Here is a 26,398-nt window from a genome sequence, read left to right as displayed (position 1 = left end):
ACATATTATAGTATCTCAGAGTGCTTTACAGTGGCTTGGCTCGATGCTGAGCTGGAAAGGGAAGGACGGTGACCGAAGGCAGTGTTGAAGAGGAAAGTCTTCGGGTGTGATTTGAAGACCAGCAAAGAGAGGAATTGAGGCAAGGAGTTCTAGGGATTTGGGACATAGTGGCTGGAAGCACGTTTGCCAGTTGTGGATCAGAGAGGTTGAGGGATGTGCAGAAGACCTGAGGCAGCTGAGTGAAGGCAGTGGGTAGAGCAGTGTGGTTTGAGCACACCTCACCCCTCAAACTCTTGTTCATGCCTTCATCACCTCCAGGCTTGACTATGCAAATGCTCCGCTTGTCAGCCTTCCCAACTCCTCCCTCCACAGGCTGCAGATAATCCAGAACTCTGCAGCCCATGTCCTCTCCCACACCAAACTCCGTGACCCCATCTCCCCAATTCTTACCCGACTCCATTGACTCCCTATCCTTTAGAGGATCCAGTTCAAGATCCTGGTCCTCACATACAAAGCCCTCCGTGGCCTCACCCCACCCTACCTCTGTGACCCCCTACCAACCCACCTGCGCCCTCCACTCAGCCGGCTCTGGCCTGCTCCACGTCCTCCGACCCACCCACCCCACCGTTGGCAGGAGAGCCTTCAGCCACTCTGCCCCCAACCTCTGGAATTCCATCCCCCAAACACTCTGCCTCACCCCCTCCTTAGCCTCATTCAAGACCCTCCTCTTCGACCATGCCATCGGCTACCTCCTTTCCCCTCCCCTCACTTCTCCCTCCTTGACCCCAGCTTGGGTCTGAAATGCTGTACACTGTCCAGCGCCTTAGGACGTCCTCCCGACGTGAAAAGCGCTATATCAAATGCAAGGATTATTATTATTATTATTAAGGCGCAATATAAATATAATCTTGTTGTTGTTGTCAGGAGGTGCTGAAGGCATGGAGAGATTTGAAGGTGAGAGTATTGAAGGGTGCAGAGTTCAGAACGGGTGAGGATACAGGTGGTGGTGTGTTGAATTGATTGGATTTCATGAATAGTGGTGCTGGGGATACCGGCAAGGAGGGCATTGGAAAGATTGAGGTGGGAGGTGAAGAATACGTGGTAAGGGTTTCAGCTGTGTTTGGTATGAAGTAGAGTCTCACGTGGAGGAAAGTGGTCCTGATCACAGACCAGATGTCAAGTACAGAGGACAGCTGGGGCATTGAAACTGACCCCTGGGTTGTGCACTGATTCACTGAGACTGAGGGATAGATTAGGGAGGTGAATGAGGTTAGATGACATTGACGGAATCCAAGAAGGATGGCTTCCATCTTGTCAACATTCAGTTGCAAAATGTTGGTGCTCAATCCAGGCCTTGATATCTCACAAGCAAGCAGACGGTGGATCTCGAGGCATGGCTGGAGGAGGAAAAGTAGATTTGGATGTCAACTGCATGCATGTGGAAGTTGACCCCACCTTTGTAGATAACAACACCTAACGTGTAAATAGTCTGCTGACACTCAATGTTGAGTCCTATGAGGTACCAGCATGCGCATGTGGAATTCTAGCCAGCACAAGTCACTTTCCAAACAGATTGAAGGAGGGAAAATGAATACCAAATGCTTGTCTGCTCATGTTTTGGTTATAAACTCAAGTCCTGGTGCGGGGCCTGAGTTTTGAGTTAAGTATGCTACCAATGAGCTCAACTGATTCGCAAGATGCTTTGACCAATCTGAAATGAACATATGAATGTGCAGGACTGGAAAAGACCGTTTTGGTCTGCCTATGCCAGAGTTACTTTTAGAATACTTTCATGTCTCACATTCTTCATTAGATTTCTTATCCATGTACATATTAAATCTCTAAATTGTTGACACAATCTGCCTCATTGAATATTTATGATGGTTCAGGGTCATAAATTTTCATGCAATCGCAATGGATTGTGCTTGTCTGACGATTTATAGTAAAGGTAAATTTGTTCAATTTATATGGTGCATTTAGTTATGCACAAACTTCCAAGTGCGAAAATAGTGAAGTTAACGAGACTGAAAAAAAATCTGTTGTGTGTTATTCTACCCTGTCTTTGTAAAGTTATATCTACTATTCACTTCTCTTCTGAGCTTGAGGTAGTGCCCTTGTTGGACAGTCTACTTCATTAAGCATATTGGATCTTTGTAGTGAAGTGATGTGGCCACAAATTATTTATGCCTGGTTGTTGGGATCATTTGAAATTAAAACAGTGAGAACAACACAGTAATCCAACATTAACTCTGGTTTCTGAAAATTGTTTCTGTTGAGTGCCACAAAGATCAAGGTACTGAGCTCACGTAAAAAGTTTCAGTATTGCTTAAAATGCATGATGTTGGCCTTGTTAAATTGTATTGTAACTGCTGACTTTACTGTTGCTTACTCTAGATTCCATTTAAGAAAAGATTGCGATAAAATAGCTAAAAGTTTAAAAACCACAACAAAGGTTTAAGAAATATTTTGTATATAAAAAAAAGTGAGAAATTCCCAGTAAAAACCTGTTTAGTTCTCAAAGTGATCAGAGAAGCATGACCGGACGTCTCGAAGGAGTGATGAGGTGCTATATCAAATGCAAGAATTACTGTTATAAAAGTTTTTAAAAAAACAAGCAAGAGTTTACAAACATTTATATAACAACTACAACAGTTTGGGGTTCTCCATTTTAAAAAGCTGTTCCATTTTTACAAAGAGAAGCGTGTGGTTTTAGTTTTCTCTCCTTGAATTTTCTACTCTTGAGGTGTAACACGTGCTATACACCAGTTCTAAGTGCAAGGAAGAGAGAACCTCATAGATGAGCCCTACCCAGTGATTAGGAATTTGATTCCAAGCTGATTTAGCTTTCCCCCTTCCTCCCAAATTGAGTTCAGTTACAGCCACGATTGCTGCTCTGGCTGAGATTAGCTGGATCAGCACAGACCAGGAATCAACCTTCCACTCTAACAACAACTTTCATTCATGCAGAGTGCCTCATGCACGGTAGAGTCCCAGAGCACTTGATCTGTATAGCTTTGTTCAGCACTGACAGATGAGTATCATCTGAACTACTGGGAAGCATTAACAAACTAATTGTAACCACAAATTAGCGGGTTGAGGCTACAAGGGTCACAACACTCCTGGATTAGGAAGAGGGAAAATTGGCTATGGTCAGCTCCTGATTACTATTTAGAGACCCCTGCTGGAAAGTGCGTGTATCTGGAGGTTAGGCTCAGTTGCAATGGCCTTTGCGCTCATATAATCTGCCAGCAGTGTGCGCCCTTGCACATCAGTCACTTTTGTCATATTTCCCTATGGCGATGCATTTAACTTTTTATGTTGTATTTGGCATTTCTATACAACAGTGAATGTAAACTTGGCATTTGAGGCTTTGTTTTTATCAAAACATTGCTGGCAGACATTTATGTGCCTATATCCATATATTTCTGTACCTAGCACTTTCAAAAGTAAACGTTGTCCAGTGCTAAACGTGCGTTTCTTTGATAACGCATCTGTGTAGCACGATTATACATATTGCTATTCACTGTAAAATCATTAGTGAGAACTAATTAATGTCTCAAAGAGTGATAAGGCACTATATCAAATGCAAGGATTATATTAACTAGAATAATGATGATTCAGCTTTTGATGCTAAAGCATGCAGGAGTCTCTGATTATAACCTTCACTTGAAGCACTTTGGTGATGCACAACAATTCCGAGAAAAATATTTCTTGACATTCATTATACATTACTGTTAAATTTTAACCTCTTGTCTGAATGCCACCTAAGCCTTGTGCTTTTAATACTAACAAGTAAAGCTACCTACTTAATGTGATCGTGTCCAGCTTCTAACTGCTTCTCTTCCTTCCTCTTGTTATCCTGCAGTGTTCTGTACCCACGTCTTTGTGGCTAGGCTGCTCCAACCTGGTAGAGAGCATGTGCGCACTGAGATGCCTGCACAGCATGCCCAGTGTCAGATGTCTCCAGGTGCCTATCTTCTTTACTTACTGTGTGTGGTGTGTGTGGTATGTGTTTTCATATGGTTCTGTGGCAATGTATCTGTTACCCTCTGAGTACTCTTTGCAATCTTCCATTCAGTCTTTTTCTGCTATAGTCAGAAGATTGATGTTTGTGGTGTCAGTTCCAAAGACCTAACTAGATTTTATGTTTTAGTTTAGAAAGTACAAAATTTTAAATTCCGCTGAATTCTCAACCACCACTGCTAATTGTGCCATTAACATAGAGTTATTTGAAATCCCAATATGCGATTTATAATCTTGATTACTGCAAATACATTATTCATTTCATTGTCAAGTTAATGTTGCTTATAACTAGTGTGTAGGTGCCAGAAAAGGCCAGAAGTGCAACGAGATATCTCTTCTTCAATCTTCCTCCCACTTTTCCACTTCCTGCCTGTCCAAATCACCCTACTCTTGAATTGGTTCATGAATCATACAAGTAGCATGTTTTCTGTTGTGTGCTGAGATGTAATGGAATATTTGATAATTGGTAATTTCCAAAGTACTTTGGCATGAGATGAAGTTTAATATGCTATAATTAGCATTATTCCCCCTCCTTCGCGTGCACATTTTCCAGTTTATTGCAATTTGTTAAAATGCTCCAATATATAATAATCCTTGCATTTGGTGTAGCGCCTTATCGCGTCGAAGGACATCTCAAAGTGATTCACAGGATTTACTGTGAAATGGAGTGTATGTGTAGGAAAACACGGCAGCGCAATTGAACATACAGTGTCCCACAAATAACCATGAAATGATTGATTAATTTTATTTGGGGAATTTTTGGCCAGGACACTGGGAGAAATTCTCTTCTCTTTTCTAATCGTGCCATGGGATCTTAAATCCACCTGAACTGGCAGACCTCTGTTTAATGTCTCATCCCAAGGAAGACACACCCAGCACTGCATTGGAGTGTCAGTTTAGACCATGTGAGTTCAAGTCCTGTCGTGGGATTTGAATCCACAACCTATAGTCCTAGGTGACTCTACTAATGTGTTCAGAAGGCAGTGGGCAGTGTAACTGGGGGCTGGAAGTGAGGCATGGTCTAAACTGATATGCGGACCTTATTATAAGAATAATATCCTTGCAATTGATATAGCGCCTTATCCCGTCTCCAAGCGCTTCATAGAATATATGTTAAAGTGGTTTGATTGTATATTTTGTAGGCGATAGGCGGCAGCCAATTGCACACAGCAGTGTCCCACAAACTGCCTTGGATTGAGTGACCACATTTTTTTGTGAGGTATTATTACCCCCGGAAAGTGATCCACCAATCAACTAACAAAAGGGTTCCTGTTAAAGCATTTTCTCATATTACTCAGAATAAGAATGGAACAAATTATGAAATCTTTCCCGCTCTCCTCCAATATCTTTCAAGATTGGTTAACTGTATTCTAAATTCGGTGTTCTCCATATAAAATACCACTTAACTACTCAAGCTTCAGTTGACTAATCGGAGAAAAAGCAGCAACCCAATGTCTCGTGTTCTCCTCTTCCATCCCGAAGTTGCAGCTGGAGTAAATACAAAGAAAGGAAACGTGGTACCATGGCTGCTGAAGGAAGTGCTGTGATCACCTTATAGCTTTTGAACTTTTGGGTTTGTTGGTATCTTGAAACCTTGAAGATTTATTTGCTTTTAATTGTCATTGCAGAAGGATGAGGGATGGGTGCTGGTGGCTTTTGTGATAGCATTTATCCGTACCTCGTCTTTGTTTGCTCTTACGGTTTGTTCTACTGCGAGGGTACAGATCCTTCCATATCTGCCTTTTCATAACTAGAGGGAATGATGCGCTGTCAGGATCCATCCATTCTGTCCTTTTCACTTGTGGCAGAACATTTATTTGGTTTGACATAGCATAAATTTACCAGGTTATAACTGGAGGGAGAGGAGGCCGAGAATAAGCATTTCCAAAAATCTATGTTTTTTCAAAGTACCATTCGCTCTTACGTGAAATTGAATTGTTTGATTTTGAAGACATTGAGAGTCTAAATATTCCAGAATAGACCTCTGCTTTCAAGTCTAAATATATCTTTTGTAACTTTCCAGTACTCAGAGGTTTACACTTGTTATAGTGTTAAATTCCATTTGTTTTATTTATATAATGTGTGTGTGTATTTGTGGCTTGTTAAAATATAAATTTGTTCAGTTTAGACTTCATATAAAAAGTTGACCATTTGATGTAACTGCACATGGCATGTGTTTTCATATATGCTGGTGTTTACCAGGTTAGCATCCTATCTGGTGTGGAGTGTGTTTCTTGGATTTTAGATCTGTCTAGAACCATTGATATCTGCTTGTTTTGTACTGTTTCAAGAGCCATAATTGAACAATATAATTCTCAAGTTTGCACTGAAGTGGGAAATGAGTTTCAATTTGGCTGAGAATTTTGGAGTTCGTACTTGGTAACTTGCAAAATCTCTGAATTGACCAGTTTCTAAATCATTAAAATTGACAGGCATGGAGAACAAGTTTAGCCTTTTCTGTTTCTTCCTGGCTATGCTAAACATTTGCCAAAAAATGAAATTTACTGCATCTTATTCCTAGCCTATAAGATCCAGGGAAACCACAAAATGATTATAATACAGTGGAAGCCGCCTTGATCAGCGCCAATTAGTAAATTGGACAAAATACTCGGCCCCACTTCTATTGTACTCTTACCCGTTTTAAATATGCCGGTTAATTTGTACGACAATACGGTTAATCCGGGAAAAAGTGCTGTGCTGGTCGCTGCTGAATGTACTCACTCATGCCTTCTGTGTTCCGAGCGCCTCCAGGATGGAGACTGAAGGAGTCAAATTGTGATTGATTGACGGCTAGAGCTGTTAGTGAATGGATGAAGCCCATCCATTCACATGCAGCTCCAAGGCTGTCAATCACCTCGGAACCGCCGCTAATCGGTCCGCTTCCCATCCATTAGAAACGGCAATGGGAGGGAGAAGGTTCCACCACTGCTCCTTGCTGGGCGGGAAGAGGTCATGGAACTTTGGTGAACCTCAGATGACGCGTAAGGCAGACAAATGTCTGCTCCCGATGTGTACGGCTTAATTGTCTTCCACTGTGAAAATAATTTTTGCATTTGATATAGCGCCATATCACACTGTTGAGACGTCACAAATCTCTTTACAGAATTCACTGTAAAGTAAATTGACTATTTTGTGGGTGAAATGTTCATCGAGGCTCCCTTATTTCTCCAAAGCTAACAGTGAAGCTCCAGCCTGGAGGAAAGATGTATTGTTATATCTGGAATTTTTTCTTTGAAGTTCTTGTTTAGAGAGAATCAATCCATTGCATTTAAGGATCTCTGTATCCTCATTGAAATGCAAGTTCTCAATGAAACTTCCACATAGTTATAGCTTTCTACTATATTATGAAATGACATTGGAATGACTTGTTAGATTGCTGAATCCAGATCTTGTTTTTTTTTTAATCCTTGCATTTGATATAGCCGCTTTCACGTCAGGAAGAAAGGACTTCAAAGCACTTCACAGATTTACCCAATTGCACACAGCAATGCCCCACAAATAGCAACGAAAAAATGACCAATTTTATTTGGGGGATTGTTGGCTAGGATACTCAAGGTGTTAAACGATGTGATAATTCTCAGAGGAGCAGATTCATTGACTGGCTGTGTGGGACGCAATGCTTCTAAGTCAGTGGTGGCAAACCTGTGGCCCATGGGCAGTAAGTTGCCGAAGGGGGCCATCAGGAAGTGGCCTCTCCTGAGTATTTGCACGAGTCTGTGTGGTAAGTCCTAGTTTATTTAGGGAATAAATCAAGAACATATATTTTGTTGACCACAACTGCTCTCAGCAAACCCAAACCCACGCTTAACTGGGTGTGTTCTAATGAAGTGGAGTTGTAGCGGCCATTATTTAGGCAGAGCTGGAGGTGCCTTGCCCTGAGATGAGGAGAGTCAAGCCCTATTTTGGCATTTTGTAAGGCTAAGAGCACCTCTGAAGATTGTGAGGATTTTGCATGGATCCCACTTATTTGATCTCCTGCACCAGTCACTTGGGAGTAACCAGCCCCTCCTTCCTTTTAATGAGACCCCAGTTAATCTTCACAAAGCCGCTCTGAAGCTTTCCCATAGGAGGATGGGTAAAGTCCGTGAGTTCTAGAATACAATACATATTACATTTGTATAGTGCCTTTCACGTCGGCAGGCGCTGAGTTAGAAGTTGAGTAAAACATTCGGGACTTCAACAATTAACTGTAGATTGTCAGAGTCATTGGCATTTTCTGAAATCCTGACAGTGAGGGAAGTTGGGTGTGGTCTGAACGCTTAATAAATCCTTGGATATCAGTGAGCTGCAACAAGCAGATCCTCCAAGGCCAGGAAGGAAGTAATGAGTCAGAGCTGTGTGGCATGAAGTAAAATGTGTAACCGAAATGAATACTTTGCATCATCTGCATTTAATTTCATAGATTCCGTGTGATGTAAATCAGCTACAGATACATATTTCCTAAGTACTGTTTGTTTCAGAGAGTGAGTGGCAACGAAAATAATTTTCAATTCTCATATAAATTAAGTTGTCTTTTACCATTCATCATTTTCTTTCCCCCCCCCCTCATTCCTTGAAAGGGTAGACTCTTTCCTAGGCTATGGTTGCACGAGTACCAGGCATCCACTCATACCTCGTCCAAGTGGCTATTCTTAATGTGAGTCTGTGTCAACAGGACATTCACCAAGACATTCAGATTGGGAGGTAAGGGGAAGGAAAGAGGGCAAGGACAGGTTGTGAGTGGATTCGGCCTGCTCTCAAAATGACTTTGGTAACTACAGATCAAATGATCAAATGCTGTAGAAAGACCTAAATGGTTGCACAAACATTTTACCTCCTTGTCTGTCTGAAGTTGATTGAAACACAGAAGTGGTTGATGGCATGCAGGAAGCCACACCTAAAATCAAGTGAGGACTTGCATTGATAAGAAAATTATATACATTTCTGGGAAAGCATCCTGTGGGAAGAGGAGTCTTTTTAAAAAAAACCTTTAGTGTAATTGTAGTTACTTTTTCATTTTATCTTTGAGCCTCATCTTCTGGGCCTCCATTTGGGTTTTATAAATTGGAAACCTTAATTTCAGAAGGATATTTACTTGAACCTGGCCTAGGAAATGGGGTTCATTGCACTTTATTAACCAGACCAAATGCCCTCCATTCTTCTAGGAAGAAATTGGTAATTTTTTTATGACTGATCCATTATGAAGGTTTCTCTGGTGCTCTAATTCTCTCGTAATTATCTAATAATTTGCAATAATGCAGCAGCAGGGATCAGTGCTAACTCAATCTAGGCTGCAGATCCTAAACTCAAGTGGGACATTCTTCATTTGTGAACCTCAAAATTGAATGTGTTCAGTTTATTAAACCATGAAGAAGATCATAGTAGTACTTACCCCATTTTCATCAAGTCCACAAATACACTTTCCAATGATAAATCTTCTCTTCAATCTGCAGCTCTAGCCCTCACCTCTTGGCTATTGCTGAAAGCTGTGTCCTTCCAGTTCTTCATGCCGGACGATGTCTCAGAGTGCTTAAAGAATTGTGTAATAATTCTAACACTTTATATAAGATTTTCATGTCACATGGTGTGTAACATCAAGCCCTGAGGGGGGGGGAATGTACATTTCCAAAAATAGGGACTGTCTCTTGGAATTTTTTATTTAATCTGTATTTTCTTTCTGACTGAAATGTATCCTAAAGTCAACTTTGGTTGCCTACAGAATGTACAGTCAATTCACTTTATAGTACTTCCACGGAACACCTTGAGACATCTCGGAAGACTTGGTGAGGCTTTATATCAAACAAGGATTATTATTTATTATTATACAGTCACTGCAATAAATCCTTTGAAATGCTTTGAGACATTCCTCTGATGTGAAAGGTGCAATATCAAATGTAAGAATTGTAGCCAAGCATTTTTTGCTGCTGGGAGCTATATGCTGCATTTGAGAAACAGTTGCATAAGTGATATATTATCTTGATTATCCAGTCTTTCTCTTTGACCGAGCCTTCAGCTCCCCTCTCGACTCTCTTCCCCCTCCTCGCTCCCTCCCTTCCCTCCCCTCACCCTGACCATTTCCCCCCTCCTCGCTCTCTCCCCTCCCCTGACCATTTCCCCCCTGCTCGGGTCATGACCCAACTGTGCAGCGCCTTGGGACGTCCTCCTGACGTGAAAGGCGCTTTATAAATGGAATCTTGTTGTTGTTGTTGTTGTCTTGTTGCCAGACAAAACCTGAACCCCTGGTGACCAATTCCTGATTGGTTCAGGCCTGTTTGTCGCCTGTATCTGCTCATCAGACAATATAGCTTTCCTGTAGGAGGATGCGTTAAAGATCCCATGGCACTATTCGAAAAAAGAAGACACACTCTCCCAGTATCCTGGCCAACAGTCACACAAATAAAATTGGTCATTTGTTTCATGGTGGTTTGTGCAAATTGGTTACTGCATTTGGCCACAAGGTATACACAGTTAAAGCACTTTACATTATCTCCTGTGAACCACTTGGGGTGTCCTCCTCACTTAAAAGGAGAACTTAAAAGGTGCTATACCAAATGTAAGGATTATTATTAACCTTGTTTCCAAACAAAACCTTGTATTGCTCAAGGCTGAGGCTTTTATTTGGCATAGCGATTACATGTTATTGTGCAAGATGATATTTTTAAAGTTAGATTTTGTCATAAGTTCTGCTTCTCCACCCCTTCCAAAATGGGAACCTTTGGAGTTCCTTTACACCCTGTGTTTATGAAGTCAAGGAACAATCTTTGTTCCTTTTTCATTTTTACTCCTTCCCTAATGCATGAGCTAAACTGGGTGTGGTGTTAATGTTTCGATTGTTTTTTGTAGAATTTTGTTTTGTGGATTTGCTTATACAAAAATAGCAATAACAACAAATTACATTTGTATCTCGCTTTTCATATTGGAAGAACGTCCCAAGGTGCTGGACAGTCAGGGATTTGGACCCGAGCAGGGGGGTGGGGATCAGGAGGAGAGGAGGGCAGAGCGAGTAGGGAAAGGAGGATGGCCGAAGGCGCAGTCGAAGAGGAGGGTCTTGAGACATGCCTTGAAGGAGGCAAGGAAGGGAGCAAGGCGAAGGGACTGCGATGGAGTTCCAAAGAGTGGGGGCAGAGAGGCTGAAGGCCCAACCTAGATGGGGCGGGCCAGGCACGAGACATGGAGCAGGACAGAGCCTGCTGAGTGGAGGGAGCGGACAGATTGACGTGGCGTTAGCAGGTCACAGAGGTAGGAGGGAGCAAGGCTGTGGACAGCCTTGAAGGTGAGGATGAGGATTTTCAACTCTGTTCTCTCGGGGATGTGGAGCCTGGTGGTGGTGATAGAGTTATGGAGCCTGATGCAGGAGAGGACACGAGCCGCAGAGTTCTAGATGATCTGCAGCTTGTGGAGGGAAGAGTTGGGAAGGCCGACAAGCAGGGAGTTGGCGTAGTCGAGCTTAGATGTAATAAATGTTGCATGAGACGGTGCAGGGGCTGGAATAGAAGCCCTTTGTGGAGAAAAGTGGAGAACGTATGAAAGATAGGATCTGAACCAATCAAGGACAGGACCATGAAGGTTGAGAGAGGCGAGGCGGTGGAGGAGGATCGAGTGGTCGACAATGTCAAAGGCAGTAGGGAGGACGAGGAGACAGAGCGTGCCCTGGTCGCAGATAAACAACATCCTGGTTGTAATGCTTGAAATCAAGTCGAAGTAGAGTCCTGTAGCTTAGTGGTTAGAGCACTCGCTTTGCAAGCGAGAGACCTGAGTTCAATTCCAGGCAGGGCGAAACCTTGGGCAAGTTTCCTTACTCCACACGCCTGATAATAATCCCTCCAAAAAAACAAAACAATAATAAATTGATCATTTTCAATCTACGACTATTTGTGGGACATTGCTGTGCACAATTGGCTGCCGCGTTCGCCCACAAATATACAGTCAGTTCACTTTACAGTATTTTCTGTGAAGCGCTGTGAGACATCTAGAAGACGTGAAAAGCATTATATCAAATGCAAGGATTATTATTATTAAGTATTTGTCTTCCAAGTGTTAATAGCTGAATTTACTGTGACATTTGCTGTTTCACCATTTTGACCCCACTTTTGGCAGTTGGTCAACTATCCCAGAGAGCATTTCCATGCTCTAAGTGCCGCTATAATTGTATGATATATTATAATTGTTTGCAGAACAGTTCTGACACAAATTCACAAGCACATTTGCCTGTATGACATTCACTTCTAATTATTCTCATTCTCTACAAAGCTCTTCAAGCTGTTTATTTTATATGAAAGGCGCTAAATAAATGTTTAGTTGTTTCTATCCAGACAACTCTACTCACTGTAGGGTCTGTAATAGCGCACAATGGAAACTTACTATTAAGGGCAACCAACAATGTGGCCTATTCTGCCCTTATTAATGCCCTCTTAGCTGGGGATTTCAGTTGGTACCTGTTTCAAATGCAAACAAAAACACTAAAAAACTGACCTAAATAATAGTGTCACTCATTACTGATTTAGTCCACAAGATATTGTTGTAAAGATTTGAGTTAAGTTTGAGGTCCAAGGGCAGAGCCATTGTTCTGGTTTTCTTTTTCCTCCCACTCACCCCCCCCAAAAAAAAAACTTTGAGCCTCAGGATGAATCAGTCCTATGATTTAAGATTATTGCTGGAGAGGAAAAGCAGTAAGTGTGTGATTTATATATTTTGATAAAGCCACTGACACTTATCTACCGTGTCACTCTCTTGTTCTCAAAGATTTACAAAGAATGTGCATCACGAAAACGGGCCACTCAACCCAACCACTCCTTGCTGGTGTTTGGACTCCGCATGAGTCGAGTTTATACTCCCGTTCCTTACTCCCTCCCATTTCATTTCAGCTGTATAGAGCCTTAAATTTAGAAGGTTGAGGGGTGATCTGATTGAGATGTTTAAAATGGTAAAGGGTTTGATAGGGTAGATACAGAGAAACTATTTCCTCTGGTGGGGGAATCCAGAACAAGGGGGCATCATCTTAAAATTAGAGCTAGGTCATTTAAGAGTGAAATCAGGAGGCATTTGTTCACCAAAGGGTAGAGGAAATCTGGATCTCTTCCCCCAAAAGGATGCTGGGGGGAGAGTGAGGTGGATAGATTTGTGTGAGGTAAAGGTATCAAGAGATATGGGGCAAAGGTGGGTATTCAGAGTACAAATCACCCATAATCTGGGTGGAGTCCTGTAGCTCACTGGTTAGAGCACTCGCCTTGCAAGCGAGACACCTGGGCTTAATTCCAGGCAGAGGGCGAAACTTTAGGTAAGTTTCCTTACTCCACACAACTAATAATGATCCCTCCAAAACAATAATACATTGGTCATTTTCAATCCACGACTGTTTGTGGGACACTGCTGTGTGCAATTGGCTGCCGGGTTTTGCCCACAAATATACAGTCAATTCATTTTACAGTCTATTCTGTGAAGCACTTTGAGATGTCGAGAGGATGTGAAAAGCGCTATATCACAATGTAAGGATTATTATTATAATCTAATTGAATGGCGGAACAGGCTTGAGGGGCTGAACGGTCTACTCCTGTTCCTATACCCTTCTACTCCCCTTTCCCTCGTGAAGGTCTGGTTTCCTCCATAGTGCATCTATACTATTTGAATCAACTACCAGTTCTGGCAGCAAGTTCCACAATCTCTCTACCCTCTTCGAGAAGTGGTCTCGCATTCCAGAAATTATCTACTATATATTCTATGGATTTTTCTTCTAACTGCATCAGTAATGATAACATTAATGCTGCAGGGTGTGTGGAGTAAAGTTAGGCTGCTTTGTACATGAAAAACTGAATCAAACAAATGTTTCACATTCCTCTAAAGAGGTATTTTATCGCTAGTCCTAACTGGTCCCTGGCTTGCAAGCATGAATTTCATTGTGTAAATACAGGCACATGTTCTAACATAGCTACAGAGTTCTGCAAGAGATCATAAGGTGGCTGAAGAAGTGAAGTCTGCTATGGTACAGACTAGAAAGCAGGGAAAGTTATTTGTGTCTCTGAAACCAGAGGGAGGAATTGCCCTATACACTGGATTGAATGAACTGCACTGAAGATCTCCCATAGCAACCACAAGCATAAAATGAAACTGCTTGAGGAGAATCTGCATCCATGGGTAGTATGATGAATAGTTGCCAAGACAGTGGGAGTTGATCAGTGCTGCTGCCGTGTATAACAGTAGTTTATCAGTTGGCACTGTGTTTTTGGATATCCTGGTCGAACTTCAAAGGATAGATTTATAATAATCCTGATCTCCTGACACCACTTCCTATTTCCAATGACATTTCGTAATGGGGGTGGAGGGGGAATTTACAAATGCAGTGAAATACTCCGTCCTCCTGACGTGGAAGGCATTATACAAATGTAATTTGTTGTTGCTTCATATTTGCTCCCTTTATTTGATTCATTTTATGGGGATGGTGGAAGAAATTACATCACTCCTGGAATAGCCAAGCTTCAAGTTCCACATTAGAAAGATAGATTTTAATGTTGATGGCCAACACTAGAATTCTGCAACTATGTGAAATTAACCAATCTAATGCTATGGTGCACTGCCACTAAGTGAAGATTTAATGAGAAATGAAATCCAATGAGATTACAGGGAGTCCATTCAGTGTGAAGGAGAGAATAGCATAGATTTATGAGGATGTTACCAGGGATGAATGAGTGCAGCTACCAAAAAAGATATAACAGACTGGAGCTAGTCTTTCTAGAGTTGAGAGGATTGGCAGTACTTTCATCTCTGTGAGTAAGACATTGTGAGTTCAAGCCCTGTTCAGATGGGCGTTAAAGATTTCAAAACACTACTCAATAAGAGAAGGGAGTCTCTCTTGGTAGCCTTGCCAACAGATCCCGAGATAAAGTTGATCATTTACTTCATAGCTGTTTGTGGGACAATGCAGTACCCACTTTTGGCTTCCACTTTGGTTACAAATATCCATTCTAATTTCACTTCACAGTAAAATCATGTGAAGCGCTTTGAGAAGTCTCGACTTGATGAGGCGCAATATCAAAATACAAATAATAATAGTACAGATGTGTTTAAGGTTGTCAAAAGATTCCATAAGTTGGAAAACTCCTGCGATTGTCATGTCCTTTCTTCCCTTTCCCTTTCTGAACTCTTCTTGCTGTAAATTATTTGGGATAAGTAAGCAGGTCTGTCTCTCAGAGAGTATTCACTCTGGATAGGTAGAAACCATATAAATGTGGAATTCTCAGTACTGCTTTGGGGAATATAATATAATAATAATCCTTGCATTTGATATAGCGCTTTTCACGTCGGGAGGATGTCTCAAAGCACTTCACAGAACACACTGTAAAGTGAATTGACTGTATATTTGTGGGCGAACGCGGCAGCCAATTGCGCACAGCAATGTCCCACAAACAGTCGTAGATTGAAAATGACCAATTTATTATTGTTTTTGGTTTTGGAGGGATTATTATTAGGCTCTGTGTGGAGTAAGGAAACTTGCCCAAGGTTTCGCCCTCTGCCTGGAATTGATCTCAGGTCTCTCACTTGCAAAGCGAGTGCTTTAACCACTGAGCTACAAGACTCCACTTGAGCATGGAGATGAGTTTCTGCATGTGTCATACCTAGCTGACCAAAAATTCTCAAAGAAATTAAAGCACAGTAATATTCTCAAAACAGCCAGGAAGGGAATGACAAATTTTAACTGAAGGATTTTGATCAGGACACCATAAGAAACGCCCTTTCTTTGAATAGTGTCATAGGATTGTTAACCTGACCATAGAGATGAGACCTCAGTTTTACATCTCTCATCTGAAGGATGGGTTTTCTGACCAATCAAATGTAGGGTTTAAACTGAGCCTTATTCTTCAACACTATTTTTATAAGTTGAGGTATTAAAATCTTCAATGATTTAAAATGCTGTTTTTTTAGCCAACTGCCAAATAATGAGGAGGAAGCTTCTGACTGCTTGGTCGGTGGTGAGAATAACATGTTCTTTAGCACAGCAGTATGCTGCGGAACATCGCTTAAATATGCAACAGATGTATTGGATTCAGATATTGGATTGATTACATTTTAAATATAATTCAAAAATGTGTGGCTTTGCAGTGTCCGGTCTGCTCAAATGATACAACAGGAATTCATAAACCCAGGGTACTTTGTTTTGCTTCAAGTACTGACCCTTAAATTCTAACCCTCTGTAAACTTTTCTTGAAAACAGTTTCAATTTATATAATAATCTTTGCATTTGATATTGTGCCTTTCACACAGCAGAAAGTCCCAAACCACTTCAGAGGATATACTGTGGAGTTACTATATATTTTTTGGGCGAACCCAGCAGCCAATTTCCCACAAAACTATCGAATGAGTGACCAATTTTATTTTAGGGCATTGTTGGCCAGGACACCGGGAGAAACTCCCTTCTCTTTGAATAGTGCCATGGGATCTTTCATGTCCATCTGAACAGGCAGACAGGACCTCAGTTTAATGTGTCATCCAAAGAACTGCACCTCCAACAATGCACCACACCTCCAGCATTCATTGGCGTGTCAGCTTGGACTATATCAGTTCCAAGCCTCATTGAGGTGATTTTGGAGGTGAGAATACTACCATCTGAGCCAAGCCGATAAACATGGAGCCTTTCACTTCAGGAGGACATCTCAAAGTGCTTCACACAGCTGACCTGGGATTGGGGTGGGGGGAGCAAGAAAGATCTTTAAGATTAAGATCTTTTCAAGGCGGGGAAAAGGTGGAGGAACTCTGGAATGGTGTTCCAGAAAGTTGGGACAGAGTGTTTGAAAGTTAATCTACCAATGGTCCTGGAATCCAGGGTAGAGGCAAAGCGATAGTGTCATCTGCAAAGGTATGGGATTGGACCCCCGTGTCTAAGGTTGATGTCGTCAATGGAGTAGATAGATGGTGAAAAGGAGAGAACTAAGAAGGCTAGAGCTCTGAGGAATGCTGCATGTGACTGCAGTATTTGGAGGGTGCCGATGGAAATGTACACTTGTAAATCGGGAAGGGAAAGAAATTAACTACATCCCATTCAGGATGAGTGAAAATTGGTGCAAGAAAAAATTGTAGGGCAAGCCCCTGCATAAAAATCAAGACTTCCACAACAGATAGCGTTTGAATATTTAATTTTTAATTGAAACTTTGATTGCATTGCGGATTTAGTTTGGAAGTCATGCTGCATGCCGGTAGGTGTGTGAATTATAATGTAGCTTTCGACTGAGATGTCCTTGTTTAAAGATGGTCATTGAAATGTGTAAATTAGATTTAATAAATACCTGAGCTCCACTTTCATCACATACCAAGAGGAAGTGGGAAGAGAGACTGGTATCCAGGGTGATCATCATTTAATTAGGAACAAATTATAGAGAACCAACAGGTAGTGAGTAAGTGTTTGTACAGTTTCAACCTCAGCTTTGAAATTGCTCCCTGGCATTGTGCATTTTAGGTCCGGATTTCATTACACTGTTTTTAATCAAAACTGAGTTGTGTCTCACATGGATTATTAAGCACTGTTACAATCAAAATTCATTAATTGTGTAGCAGATTTCCACGGTGTACATTTCAAATGGCATTTCTTATTGACTGTGTGCCACATAAAGTAATTGTTTAAGATAGTTTTATATCCCAACCAGTATTTATCCAACACATAATTTTGGGGGAGTTAGCCGGGTGTTAGCACACGTGGAAAATCATCACTGTGCTTAAGAATATCCAAACCAAACAGAGTTTTGTGTGTCCCAGCTCTCTGTGGAAATTCCTGAGATTTATTTGAATAGAATGTTCACTCGCTCCCTAGAGGGATGCATATTGTTTACTTAATTCTAGAGAGTATTAGACACAGGTCGGCAAGAGTCAAAGCTTGGGGACTCCGGAGTGTGTACTGTGTACTGCTGGAGGCGAGTCAGCTAAAGCCACATACCTTGTCATTGAAAGCCCTGGCTGCAAAGCTTTCCCACTGCTTGTTCACCTTGTTCTTTAGAGCTTTGGTTTGCATGCTTAATGGGAGATGAATGGGAATAGTCCATGCCCCCGGTGACTGGTTGGCCCTTCTAAGTCTTGCCGATGAGCCAGGCTGTCTGTCGTCGGCACTGCCGATCCGCCTGGCTCAGAAACTGAGAATGCCACAGAGGATGGCTTGATTCTGGCATTCCATTGCCAAGCGTAACACCTTGGAGCTAGTTCATTTCAAGGAGACCTGTCTTACCTTCAACCCCACCCTCAGGAAGATAGTCACTAGTTGGTCATTTGACATCCAACAAGCACGGGATATGCAATGCATTGTTCCGTTATCACCCTTAGGAATGCTACTTTGTTCCTTTGCAGACTGCAGAATAAAATGAACGGTCCTTGGTTACGTGGCCATTGTGACTCGTTTTGTTGCTATAGAGACTGGTGATAAACACAGCAAGAAGGGCAATATGACTGAATTTCCGAGGAGCATGAGGTTTTTGTACTAAATCTATGGATATTACGATTCTGTACGCAGTGTAGTTGATTTTTCATGTAAATGAAATGTTCTTTTTCATGTAAATCATTGACCTTTTGTGAAGCTATTGTCACTACATTTTTTGATGCGTTTTCTTTAATATAATTATACAGTATTTGATAATTGCATGAGGATTGAGAGTAGTAGTTTTCGTTCACGTTAATAAAATATAGGATATGAACCTGAATTAACAAGATAGTAAATCAAAAGATGAATTAAAATCTGATGCTGGGTTATGTAAACAACATACTTAACTGCAGTCTTGGCTTCCTCTGCTCGTGCAAGCTAGCTTTTACCACTTGAGCCACTTGTAGGGGTTGTAATCCCAGGAATCCCGATGCTTGGATCCCGAAAGGCAATTGGTGCCCCCAAACTCCTGGGATTCTTTGAAGAGAATCCCGGGATTTGGGGATTGTATAAAGGCCAGGCCCAAGGGGAGGGCAGGACTTGTCAGAAGCGGGCCACACATTGCTATGAGGACAAGCCAGTAGGAGCGGACGGGTGGGTGTGTAAACCTTCCGGGCGCCCGCCTCGCACAGAAATGTTCTCTCTCAGGTATCCCGCTGTTGCGGAGAACAACCACAGGCGGCCCGGATAAGGTAATTTGTGGGATCCCAGGATTTGGGGCATCCTGGAATTCCGAAAGAGCACTGGGATTGCAACTCCTAGTCACTTGGTGTAAAAATCCCAAGTAAATTTTACACCAGTACAAACTGTGCACTGACTTTGTATTTTATGACCACTCCCATTTAGTTAAGTCTGCATCTCTGCAGTGCAGTACACTGTCCTCAAGAAAAATGTACTCATGCTACAATTACCTTCTTAAAGGCAGAATTCCATAAGATGAGTGCATTAAGCAGAATGCAATCAACTATTCAACCCTGACCGTATTTTCTAAATGGCGTGAGATGAAGCATTGCAATATGGTGGGTTTGGTGTCTGATACTATATCTGACCCATAATGATCTTAAATAACTGTATCCCATCGTTCCCTGAGTTTGTTAGCTGGGTCAAGGGTTTCATTCAATTTAAAATTGAACTTGCATTGAATTGTGCGTAAACAGGAATTAAATTTCAATTAGATTTCTTATCTGGTAACTAACTTGGTTCTTCTAAATTACCCTGGATAGTTTCAGAATTTGTTGCCAAACTGGGTGAATTATTGCCTTTTATTAATAGTTCTTTAGATTGGCAAGGTAGAATTAGTAGACTGCAACAGTTGCAGCAGATATTCTGGGATGTCAGTGGTGCTCAATGAGCAGATCTGATCTGAATCCTTCTCCAGATCTCTTTATATGCATTTTTATTTGTTGCTGTCATGCTGAGACCACCTCCACCAGGTGGTTTTGACAGCTCAGCCTCTGTGTCATTCTCATGTCTCAAACCTGATATACACTGCTGTTTTGCAGTGTTGCGCAAAGTGCACGAAAAGAGGCACATTAGTGTAAGAGGATGATTTGCTTATTGTTGCCAATGAAGAAGAATCCCTTGATTTTTCAGGTAATTCTTCAGTTCAGTTAACACAAAGAATGCAAAGCCCGCATCTGCTTCCTATTACTTGGCTGCATGATCATTGTTTTTAAACTGTAATTATTAAAAAAACATTCCATGGCTGTATTGGAAAAGCAAAGGGGGTATCTCCTGGTGTCCTAGCCAATCCTCCTCCAAATTAATTGAGAACGAGGAAGAGTTGAGTGTTAGATTGAACCATGAGCAGTACCCTTCTGAATTTTTGAACAGAATTGTGAAGTTCAACAACAGTACTGGCACTTTTACGGCAATGCCTGAGGCAAAGTTCACAATTACTTGTGAAGCTCCTTGAGACATTTTGTCAGAAGACTTTAAAATATCCAAGTTTTTTTTCGTAATCTGTGAGGATTTGCATTTCATGAACTATAATTGAGGTGGTATATCCAGGACTCTTGTAGAAGCTTCACATTTGCTGGCAGCAGCTGCATTTACTATAAATATGGCTGCTGCCATCAAATGTGAAGTTTCATTGCCCATTGAGTCTTTTCCACCGGTTATTTAACTATGACAGGTCTTTTAATCCCAATAGTTTGCCCTTTGGCATACCCCTAAATACATCTATTACTCAAGTATATTTTACAATTGTTTTTGAGATTTCTATTGTTTCCAGAATATGAAGGAATAACTAAGAGGTGGTTAGTGCCCTACAATAGTTTAATTCTACTCTTCAGTTCCTGCTCCCATCTTTTAGACTTTGCACCAACACACACACCCACTCTCCTCTCACTTTCCAAGTGATTGATTCTTTACTGATCCACAATTCTGTGACAATGTGGCACTGGGATGGTGAGATACGTCACATTCATGCTTCCTTTATTGGTCATGGTTCAATCTAACATTCAACTCTTCCTCCTTCTCCCTGCCCCACTCACAAAACATAATTTTAAGTTATTGGAGTTATCTAGTTGGGGACCTTTCAAAACAAATGACTACTGGGATTCTGTTGCAGGAGTCATGATCGCAAAACTGCAGCTCTTTGGAGGCTTGCTTGTCATTCATTGGAAGTTTCTTTATATCTTTCCTCTTAGGGACCAGATCATTCACAGGACTTCTGTGGCAGTAACCACAGATGTTTATCCAATTACTGACTAAGGAACTTGGTGTTTTGGAAACGATTTTAGAAGTAGATGAAATCAGGCAACGAATTTGCACTCAGCAATGTCCCACTTATAGCCATGAAGTAAGTGAAAGATTAATTTTATCCGGGAAATTATTGGCTTATACACTGGGAATAATCCTTCTATTTTCATTAGAACCATAGAATCTTAAATGTCCATCTGAACAGGCAGACAGGATCTCGGTTAGTCTCATCTGAAGATGTATCAGTGTCCGCTTAGGCTGTTGAATTCAAAGTCTCAACATGATGCCTGAACCCACAACTATCTGATTCAGAAGTGAGAGGCCAGTCATTGTGGTCTGTCCTTAATAGAAGTATGTGCTCATCAAATGATACGGAGGGAATCTGACTTAGTTGTTGATATCTCGGTATAATTTCTACACACTAAGCAGCCAGTAGTTTCAGTTAGTGATGCCTCCTGTTACTGGCATCACTGCAGTAGAAGGCCAATGTGACCTTTGGAAAAGTTCTGTTAATGGTGTGGTGCAATCTGTTTGTGTCTTATTTTGGGGGTATTAAAATTAGGTTATTAACTTTGGAGTTTTTATATTGACAATTGCTTATTTCTTTGGTTGGGGCAGCAGAGTTCAGAAAGCCCTGCTAATTTATTCTGTGATATGATTAATGTGGTAATATGAAATAGAGAAGCTATTTCCTCTGGTGGGGAAGGCCAGAATAAGGGGGCATAATCTTAAAATTAGAGCTATGCCATTTTAGGAGTGAAAATAGGAATCGCTTTTTCACACGAAGGATAGTGGAAATCTGGTACTCTCTCCCCCAAAAGGCTATGGATGCTAGATCAATTTAATTTTTCAAGACTGAGGTCAAGCAATTTTTGTTAGGTATGGGTACCAGGAATATGGAGCAAGGCGGGTAAATGGAGTTGAAGTACAGACAATCTAATAGAGTTGCATCGTCTAATAGAATGCCAGAACAGGCTCGTCGGGCTAAGTGGCTGCTCCTGTTCCTATGTGTCTATGTTTCCTTTATGAGGCTGAGTTGTACTATTGCAACAATAATTTTAATTTCTTTCATAGTTCACAACACAGGAGGCTTTGTAAACCCATCACCCCCGTGGATTATCCTTAAGATCCTCGACCTTTTTAAATGTCTATATGGCCTTTCCCTACCTCAGAATTTCCTGTGGCTCCAGTTTCCTCTCCCCTGTCCATTCCTTCCCTTCCACCAACTCTGGCATGCTTCATGTTGCCAACCACTCTGCCCACCATCAATGGGAGAGCTGTCACCTATGCTAGAGTTCTCTTCCCAAGTCTCTCCATCTTGTCCCAGCCCTCTTGGCTTTTAACACCTATGTTTCTTTCACAGCACCTTCCTTCCCCCCCACCCCTTATCCCTCCTAACACACAAAGATGAAAACTAGAACATTCCCAAGCTGCATATGGCTCAGTTACTTCACTGAATAAATGCACAGCCATCAGGAAATCGTGGAGTCCTGTAGCTCAGTGGTTAGAGCACTCGCTTTGCAAGCGAGAGACCAGAGTTCAATTCCAGGCAGAGGGCGAAACCTTGGGCAAGTTTCCTCACTCCACACAGAGCCTAATAATAATCCCTCCAAAACCAAAAACAATAATAAATTGGTCATTTTCAATCTACGACTGTTTGTGGGACATTGCTGTGCACAATTGGCTGCCGCGTTCGCCCACAAATATACAGTCAATTCACTTTACAGTGTGTTCTGTGAAGCGCTTTGGGACGTCCTCCCGACGTGAAAAGCGCTATATCAAATGGAAGGATTATTATTATTATTATTTTAATAAAACACATATGCAATTATATAGCACCTTTCACATTGCAAGAACATCTCATTCCTTTATGAAGACCGAGCAGGAGCCTGAGATGGGTGTTTCTCTCTACTTCCCTCCCCCCGCCACACACCTTGTGATTGGACATTGGATTCAATGCATTTAATTTTACTGTTATTATTTGTTGATGTGTTCAGAATCTTTGGTTAAAAGGAGTGCTTTAGGTGCACTGACATGCTTTATGCTTAATCTCGTAAAGAGGAAACTAAAATATGTATAAAGTGGGTTGGCCCACCTATTCAGAAAGTGCTGTGCTGCAGAGGAGATAGCTACTGATGCCGAACGTGTATTGACCACCCTCAGACGGCCATTATACTATGCAAGTAGTTATCAGACATTGGCCCTTTCTTTATTGCTCAGCGAGTTCTGATTATTCAGTGTGTGCTGACTCATCCCTTCTAACCCTCAGTCTGCAGCTAAAGGCGGCCGGCAATCATTACGACAAAATTGAAAAGCTTTTTACACTAAAATTTCATTGGATTTAAGTAAGTAACATATATTTTGTGGCAGGAGAACATGGATTAGTCTTGGGGTGGGTAAGAATTTAAAGATTGAAGGTAGGGAAGCCAGTGAGTGTACAGTGTCTGATTATACAGTATGTGCTGAGTTAATAGTTTGCTGCTGCACCATTGTAAGTGATAAAAAGCCAAATCCTGATGAATTCAGCTTTATGTAGCTGTATAGTTTTGGTTGTGGAGGAATGCATTAAGATTCTTCATGGGTAATGTGCACTGTCTGGAATTCAGAAGCCATCGCTGTGTGATGAATGGAGGCTGTAAAATCATCACTCCTCTTTTCTACGGGTATGCAGGTTGTAATAATTGTAATGTTTTTTTTTAGGATGACCAGGGCAATCTATTGATTGAAGAATCATTAATTTTTCAGATGATGCTGAAAAATTCTCTTTGCAAAAGTAGATGATTTGTAGCTGCTTGCACATCAGTGCAGACTCTGCATTGCTCCTCCTTGAGAGATGGCTGAGAGAACCTCCATAACCATTGAATATGTGGATCCTATTTAAATACAAGACAAGGAAAATGACTTGAAGAGAGTCCCAAAGGTGCCTGGTTCAGAATGACCAGATGCTTTTTTTTAAATCTTAATCTCAGTGCGTTCCTGGAAAAATGCAATTGTCTCTTTTTTAAAATTGGATCTCAGTATTGAATGCAATTCCTTGCAATCTGATAGTTTGAGTTCAGAATAGTTTCAGAGTGAGTATTGCATGAACAGTATTTATACCTTTAATCAACCCAGATGCAATTGACTCCAGTTATTTAAAAGCCCTCACACACCACCTTTTTTTCTTGGTGTAATTAGAGATAAAGTGCAAACAGCACATATCACTGAACAACTAAGATAGACCGCTTTCACTCTGCATTGGTTCACTTTTATTAATAATAATAATCCTTACATTAGATATAGCGCTTTCCCTATTGGGCTTGGCTATGATGCCCTATGCAGTTGATGAGTCGATGGCCCACTGACACTGCCATGGCTCACATATGAGCAATGGGCACTTTATTTGAGGTACTGGAGGGAGATTCATGTCTGTGGAACCCTACCTCAGCAATTGAAGGCTTGAGATTGAGAGCAGTGGCATATGCCATATAGAAAGAAAGAAAAAAATGGATAACCAAATTTAACAAAACTTGTTTGTATGAAATATTCACGGTATATTTGTAGGCTGATATCTGCAACAGCCCTATTGTGGATAACAATAACAACTTGCATTTATATAGCGCCCTTCACGCAGGGTAGCATAATAATAATAATAATAATAATCCTTGCATTTGATATAGCGCTTTTCACATCGGGAGGATGTCCCAAAGCGCTTCACAGAACACACTGTAAAGTGAATTGACTGTATATTTGTGGGTGAAGGCAGCAGCCAATTGCGCATAGCAATGTCCCACAAACAGTCGTAGATTGAAAATGACCAATTTATTATTGCTTTGGGTTTTGGAGGGATTATTATTAGGCGTGTGGCGTAAGGAAACTTGCCCAAGGTTTCGCCCTCTGCCTGGAATTGAACTCAGGTCTCGCTTGCAAAGCGAGTGCTCTAACCACTGAGCTACAGGACTCCAAAGATATAAAGTGCAGATAATGGATTGCACACATGTATGTGTATTTAAATCTCTTTCTTTGCCTTTTAACTGTTTATTTGTATGTCTCTCTTGGTGTCTCTCTCTGATCCATACTTATCTGGATCTTGTACATTGCCTCATGCTGCCAGTTGATTCCTGCTCCATTACTATTGTGATCTTGGATTTGCCATTGAGTGCTATTAAAAAAANTCTTAGCATCGTAGTCTGATTTTACTTCCATATTAGATAAATGTGGAAGTAAATGTAGTCTGTCTTCTGCTGTTTATCTGTTCTGTACTCCAGCTATAGACGATTGAACTTCTGTCGTGAGATTTCCTGATTTTCACACTTTCTCAGTTCGCTAATCTGCTCTAGAGTTTTCAATGCATTTTAATTTCTTGTTGTTGGAACCTTACACTTTAAGTCTGTGCATTTTGAGTGATTTTGTATAAATATCACTGAGGTACTTACTATTCGAATGTATTGCGACTCACTGAAGTTTGCAGTAAATGCCTTTTGCAAAAAGTGTTTTTCTGGTTTTCCCGAAGTGCATTGCCGTGTCAATGTTATTCCAAACATCTAAACTTCTGTATTTTTCTCTTTCTTCCTCCTTTTTTGAAAGAGCTTAACTCTGTTTTCACCAGTGTACAGTTCTTCCATAGCTAGGTGGGTGCTCTCTGGTACAGTATATTGCTACCAAATGGCTTTTACAGCGCCTTGGGTCGTCCTCCTGACGTGAAAGGCGCTTTATAAATGGAATCTTGTTGTTGTTGTTGTTGTTGTTGTTTTATGCATGTGAGAACCTTAACAGGGAGTGTTGGCAAGTTTTACTTTGGGTGCCAGGCGACAGATTCACAGACCAACAAATTGAGGGAGCAGGAACCCTGTCTGATATTTTTCTTCTAACACAGCGATTCTGAGGCAAACCGTAGCAAACTTCCCCTGAAAGAGATCAGGATTCAAAATTGTCAACTACGGGCTGCTGCAGCATGCACTAGGCAATGTGTTAGAAGGCTTTTAAAGATTATTTCCGGGTCAGGTGATTTAGGTGATGTGGGAAACATTCAGTGATGCAATTGCATGCTTTAGATTAGTGTCAATTTAAAACAAATGTGCTTTGTATGTGGAAAATCTTTTTGTCCATAAATTTATTTGGATGGTGTTGATCCTCGGTGAACATCCTATAAATAACTGCAGGGACCAAACAAGTCTTTCAAAACACAGCACAGCATTATGAAACGGTGAAATCCATCGAGCGAGAATGTTATTTTTCTTCTTGTTTATATATGGCAGAGGAAAGTTGGACAGAACTAGTACCCCCATTTGAGGACTACAGAGATGGTCTGAAGCATTGTTG

General features: G+C 41.3%; 1 protein-coding gene across 4 annotated transcripts in view; it reads left to right on the top strand.

The window, feature by feature from the left end:
• Positions 1 to 26,398, top strand: part of LOC103177316 (F-box/WD repeat-containing protein 11) — a 93,223-nt gene that overhangs the window by 14,545 nt on the left and 52,280 nt on the right. The window contains exon 1 of one of the 4 annotated variants that reach the window (XM_042339930.1): positions 3,950 to 3,967. The exons of the other annotated variants lie outside the window; for them this stretch is intronic. The gene's annotated coding sequence lies outside the window, so the exon portion shown is untranslated. Of the gene's footprint in view, positions 1 to 3,949; positions 3,968 to 26,398 lie in introns of those variants that run through there. 4 annotated transcript variants of the gene reach the window in all.

Source organism: Callorhinchus milii, unplaced genomic scaffold (assembly GCF_018977255.1).
Source record: "Callorhinchus milii isolate IMCB2004 unplaced genomic scaffold, IMCB_Cmil_1.0 Scaffold13, whole genome shotgun sequence".
Classification (NCBI taxonomy): Eukaryota; Metazoa; Chordata; class Chondrichthyes; order Chimaeriformes; family Callorhinchidae; genus Callorhinchus; species Callorhinchus milii.
This window is presented reverse-complemented; position numbering and strand designations above follow the sequence as displayed.